Genomic DNA, 6501 nt, shown 5'->3' on the forward strand with positions numbered 1-6501 from the left:
AGTGGCATATAATGAATTTAAAATGATAGTAGGAAATGAAAGAAGATGGAGAAAGAGGTGATACATGGAAACTCAGGTCATCCTGACATCACCAATGAATGAAAAAATAGTGAAACCCGTAAGGCAGACTGAAAGAGCTGATCTAGAAGGCAGGATTCATTTTTAGGAGATACATTTTATGGGAAAAATAATTATTACCTCTCAGTACAGAAGCAGCAGCAGTAAAGAAACTCAGAGGAAAAGTGTACTGCTTTAAGGAAATTTGTATGTAAAAATAAAGCTTTGTAAAACAGAGTTTCCTAGTTTTTAATGTATCAAGTTCCTCAAGTCATAGGTTGATTTGTTTTTCAAATTAGATTCTCTTAACATATGGAATTAAAGCAAGATGTACTTACGAGGGGTCTTCCTTGGTGGCTCAAATGGTAAATAATCTGCCTGCAATGCCTGAGACCTGGGTTTGATCCCTGGGTTGGGAAGATCCCTTGGAGGAGGGCATGGCAACCCATTCCAATCAATATTCTTGCCTGGAAAATCCCCACTGGCAGAGGAGCCTGGAGGGCTACAGTCCATGGGGTTGCAGAGAGTCAGACATGACTGGGCAACTAAGCACGTGTGCGTACACACCCACCCACACCCAACCCCCAACCCCCCCCCCCCCCCCCAATACAGGCGATGGCAGAGACTGGTTTGATCCCTGAGTCAGGAGGATCCTCTGGATGAGGAGGGCATGCTAACCCACTACAATACTCTTGCCTGGAGAATCCCACAGACAGAGGAACCTGGTGGGTTATAGTCCATGGGGTCGCAAAGAGTCCAACACTGAAAGGATTTAGCATGCACCCATGTACTTAGGAGAAATCCAAGTGTTTCGAGTCCCTTGAGAGTCAAATTCAGTAGAAAACTAGTGTAAGGACAGTAAACAACAGACACTTCTGGATGTAGATACATGTAGTACTTGATAATAAGGACTACTAGTCTTATTTAACTTCCTGTGGACACAGTGTATAGTGAAACTCAGAGATGACAACCTTCAGGAATGTTTTCTTGCTCTGTGATTGGATAGTAAGTAGCAAGTGTACTCGAAATTAGTGTTTTCACCTTAATTCACAAAATTAAGATCCTGATCACCAAGTTATGATACAGGAAGAGATAGACCGGCTTTTTCCCTTCAGTATACTGTTCCCTCACTTGGTAAAGAGTCTGCTAGAAATGCAGGAGACCTGGGTTCGGTCCTTGGATTGGGCAAGATCCCCTGGAGGAGGGCATGGCAACCCACTCCAGTATTCTTGCCTGGAGAATCCCTATGGACAGAGGAGCCTGGCGGGCTACAGTCCAGGGGGTTGCAAAGAGTTGGACACGACTGAGTGACTAAGCACACATAGCATTCCCTAGTGTTGTCAGAGCAGAACAGATGGTTTGTCACCTCCATAAGTTATGTTAGAAATATAACCTTAATATTAGAGGGGACAAAAAGATACTTTCCTCTTCATGTATAGTGTTCTGGTTGGTGAAACTCAGTAGAGATGTTGAATCTTAAGTTGAGACTGAAATGTTATTGGTGGAGGCCAGATAAAACAAGACTTTGCAGGCCCTTTGATTTAGTTCCTGAGTATCCTTTCCTCTCATAATGCAAGTAGTTTAGTTCCTTTTAAGTATTTGTACATTAATAAACTAAAAATGGCTTCCTACATGGTACAGTGGTAAAGAATCCACCTGTCAGTGCAGGATACACAAGAGTCTCGGGTTTGATACTTGGGTTGGGAAGATCCCCTGGAGCAGGAAATGGCAACCTACTCCAGTCTTCTTGCCTGGGAAATCCCATGGACAGAGGAGCCTGGTGGACTACAATCCATGGGGTTTTAAAGAATCATGACTGACTAAACACACAAATTTAAAATAGCTACCATTTATTATGCTTCACCGTTGGTATTAATAATTGCTTGTGTTTGGTATTCATTCAATCTTAACAATTCTATGAGGTCTGTTAAAAGTGGACTTTACATGTGAAAAGAACTGAAGCACAAGTTTGATAATTTGCCTAAGGTGAGGTTACCTAGGCCACAATGTGGAGAATGGGCCTGGGAGAAGAATGGCTTCAAGGAGACCAGATTATAAGGGTGTTATTACAGTTGCAGTGAGGGAAGATGGTGGCTTGCACTCGGGTAAGTAGCAGTGGGCATGGAGAGAGGTGACATGGAGAGTCTTTAATGCATTATCACAGAAGGACTTGGTGATTCCTTTTGAGGGGAGACTTCCAGCACCCTCAGTAGCTGCACTAATGGGCTTGTTGGACACTGAGCTGGAAGATGCTGTCAGACGCTGATGCTGGAAGAATAGGGTTGTGGGTGAAGATGTTGATGAAGGATCTAGGGATATGTGTTTTAGGATAGGAGAAACTGAGATGTTTAAATGTTAGTGGGATGGATTTGAGAGAGAAGATATAGAAAAGAGACATTTAATGTAGAATGAGGAGTAGTAATCCAGAGTGGACTGGAAGGACTGGCCTGTGATAGATGAACTCTTTTGAGTCTCTAAGGCTGAACAGAGACTTGCTAGGTTGGCCTGTTAGGAAATTTCTTACATTCCTATTCTTAAATTCCTAGTGGACTAAGGTGGCAAGTTGAATTAGTTTTATCTTAAGGATATTTAAAATTAACCAGAATGAAGGCAGTTATACGCCAGTTATCCCGTGGACAGAGGAGCCTGGCAGACTACAGTCCATGGGGTCGCAAAGAGACACAACTGAGCGCATGCACACACATATGCCAATAAAAAATAAATACAATAGTAAAAAATTAACCAGAATGAGACTGTGCTCAGTCTCAATCTTCTAGTCACTCATGTTTCTTACGTTAGCATGGATGAGTTTATTTCCATGGAAGATCATCAGACTCCCAGATTACCATCTGCTTTCTCTGATCCTTTCATTTGATCCTTGCATCTAGTTTAGTGGGTCTCAACCCTGTCTGTCCCCACCTGAGACACTTGAACCAGTCTCGGGATGGGGTAAGGGCGAGGGTGTTTTTTTAACAACTTTGGGCTGATGCTAATAATACACAGCCAGGATTGAAGACCATGACTTAACTCTTGTACTTTCAAGATCTAAAGGTCTTGTGAGAACTGTTACTTATTTCTCGGTTCAGGAAAGCCCCTTTCCTTCAACCAACTGGTTTAGAAACTGCTTAAATTGAAGTTCTGAGCAAAAGCTTATATATAGGCTTGGCCAAAAGCTTTGGGTTTCTCCGGAAGATGCAATGGAAAAGCCTGAATGAACTTTGTGGCCAATCCAATACAAAACGTTTGATTGTTGAGTATCTTTGCAGTTTTATTAATTACTCAGTTTTGTATGGTTTTAGTGTACTCATTTTGCCCTTGGGCTTATTTTTAATGTTTTTTTTAATATTCTTTACAGACTTCAAGTTTTTTAACCTTAAAATTCTTTTTTATTTGAGCCCCCAATAACATTACCTCTTTTAAAATATTTCGACAACACATATACCCTCAAATGTTTGGATTCTCCAGATAGCTAGAATCTAGGGCATGATCCAAGTAAAAAGATATTAAAAGGGTAAGAATATAATTCAAAATTTTCTCAAGGTTCTGCTGGGGAGAAGGTTTATAATTAATCAGTTGAATATTTAAAATGGACATAAACAGAGCTAGCAACTATTCAAAAGCATAAATGTTTTAGGATGAAAAAAGCTTTTGATAGTTGTAATAAGCTTGAATTGTTATTTGGTACATGTTATAAATCACAGCTTCTATTATTATATAAACTTCTATTATGTTGGTTTGTGAGTCTTGGTTAATGGGTGTCACACACTTCCTGTATATTTATAAATTCTGCAAATTAAAAATATTAATTCACAACTCTAGAAGCAAAAATGTCATCAATATAAAGGCAGCTATTTTACATGACTTTTTAGCAAGCTATGGCTGTTATTTTTCTTTACCTGTTTCTAAGGAAAGCATAGTGTGTTTTTATAAGTGGGTTCATGTGTAACATCTATTAGTACTTACTGCAGAGGAATGGTATTGACTGTTTAATTTCAGTTGTCTACATTTTCAAAACAATGAAGACATATGAAGACTATAAAATAGAAATAGCCCCCATTAGAAATAGTTGAACATTTATTGTATCATTTGCTCTACAGAAGCAATCTCATTATTAAAGTAAATATTGCCAGTTTATGTGCATATTGTAGATTCAGGGGTCTATATGTACATTATAACTTGTAACTATCAAGTACACAAATGTAATGGATATTCTGGATTATTTTCAATACAGTTTTGTATAAAACAAAGATTCTGTGCCTGTGTGCTAAGGAGTGGTTTCAGTTTCAACTGAAGATTTGAAAGTTTTCTTATAAACTTTTACCTCCCTCTTTTTTGGCAGGTGAACTATTCAAGAGAAAGGATGAAAGCAGATTGATTCTCCACCTACTTTTTAGATTTCAGATTCACCTGTGTTTTAATAGTTGCCTCCATGCAGTTTTATTCAGTTAAGATTTTCTAGTTTGTAGTTCTTATAATTGTACCAGGGCTCTGCAGTGTAATATATTTGTGAGATGTGCGTGCATAACAATTTCCAAAAGTACATCTAAAACTAACATATAAATGTGCTCTATAAAATCAATGGTGGTGGTTTAGTCGCCAAGCCATGTCCAACTCTTGTGACCCCATGGAATGTAGCCTGCCAGGCTCCTCTGTCCATGAGGCTCTCCAGACAAGAATACTGGAGTGGATTGCCATTTCCTTCTCTAGGGGATCTTTCCAACCCAGGAATTGAACCTGGGTTTCCTGTATTGCAGGCAGATTCTTTACTACCTGAGCTATGAGGAATTAATTTAATGGTTTAGTAAATCTGATTTTCTTTTTTAAAAAAAATTTCATATGATACGTGAAGTTTATAAATAGAGGTACCCTGATTTTCCATTATATTTTTATTCTTTCAAGTTAAGAAGAAGTCCAAGTCTTGTGTGGTGATTGGGGGTGGTATGGGGGACACAGGAAGAGAGAAAGGTATAATTCCTGAATTTTGAGTTTTGACTCAGAACCCTTCTTTAACTTAAATGAACACAATTAGCTACAGGAATAAAAAATACTCGTTATGCCTATTCAGTATCACAGGGATGTATTACTCCAAAATTAAGCCAGCTCAATAGTGAAGAAGTCAGCAAGTCAAATTATGAGTTATAGAAAAATGTCTCAGCTATATCTTACCTTGAATACATCTAGTCTTCTAAAAACCTCTTCCAAAGAACTGGCTACTTTGCCAGCTTGGTCCAGGGCTGCTGTAACATCCATCATAGTGGTTTTTGGAAGGGAAACAGCAGAGTGGTATAGGGTTTTCAGAATACTTGGGGGCATGTTCGTGATTAATGCCCACACTTTGTTGTGATCATAGTAATGGAATGAACTGTTGGCACTTAGGGGCTTCCCAGGTGGCTCAGTAGTAAAGAATCTGCTTGCCAATGCAAGGAGACATAGGAGACAGGAGTTTGATCCCTGGGTTGGGAAGATCCCCTGGAGGAGAGCATGGCAACCCACTCCAGTATTCTTGCCTGGAGAATCCTATGGACAGAGGAGACTGGTGGGCTACAGTCCATGGGTTTGCAGAGTCAGACACGACTGAGCATGCACACGCTGGCACTTAGTGTGCTGGAGCCAGGGATGCTAAACATCTTCCACTGCTCAGCAAGGGCCCGAGGTGAAAACCATCAATGCAACCCTGAGTATTCATTGGAAGGACTGATGCTGAAGCTGAAGCTCCAAAACTTTGGCCACTTGATGCGAAGAGCCAACTCATTGGAAAAGACCCTGATGCTAGGAAAGATTGAGGGCAAGAAGAGAAGAGGGTGACAGAAGATGAGATGGTTAGATAGTATCACCAACTCAATGGACGTGAGTTGGAGCAAACTCCAGAAGATGGTAAAGGAAGGGAAGCCTGGCGTGTTGCAGTCCATGGGGTCGTGAAGAGTCAGACACGACTTAGTGACTGAACAACAACAATAACTTCAGGGATCAGAAGTGGTGGATGGTAATGAAATGACCCAGTCAGCTTTCAGCTTGGGTTATTCAAAGCTAAAAAGCCCTGACATAGCAGATGACAATGTGTCAGCATACTAGTACCATTAGTAATGCTGATAGAGCTTAAAAATAATCCATTTTCCTTTAGGTTTACCTGGGCATATTTCTTACTTGCAATCTGAGCAGAGCAATACCAGAAACTGGTCCCAAGAATGGGATATGAAGCACCACGTTGAGCCCTTTATTATAGCATCAGTGTCTTCACGAACACAGGGGAGTCCCATCAGAGGCACATTCAAGTTTTATACATCCAACTGTATGTACTGGGCCAGAGAGAAAGGTTGAGAACTGAAGTCATGCAGTCGCTTGTGCCTACCATTTCTCTTTGTACTCCCGAGACAGGGTTCAAAGGGAGATAGTAATCCACAACTCCCTAAATTGGTCATAGATTCTTTGTGTCTTGTAGTGTGA

Source organism: Bubalus bubalis, chromosome 15 (assembly GCF_019923935.1).
Source record: "Bubalus bubalis isolate 160015118507 breed Murrah chromosome 15, NDDB_SH_1, whole genome shotgun sequence".
Classification (NCBI taxonomy): domain Eukaryota; kingdom Metazoa; phylum Chordata; class Mammalia; order Artiodactyla; family Bovidae; genus Bubalus; species Bubalus bubalis.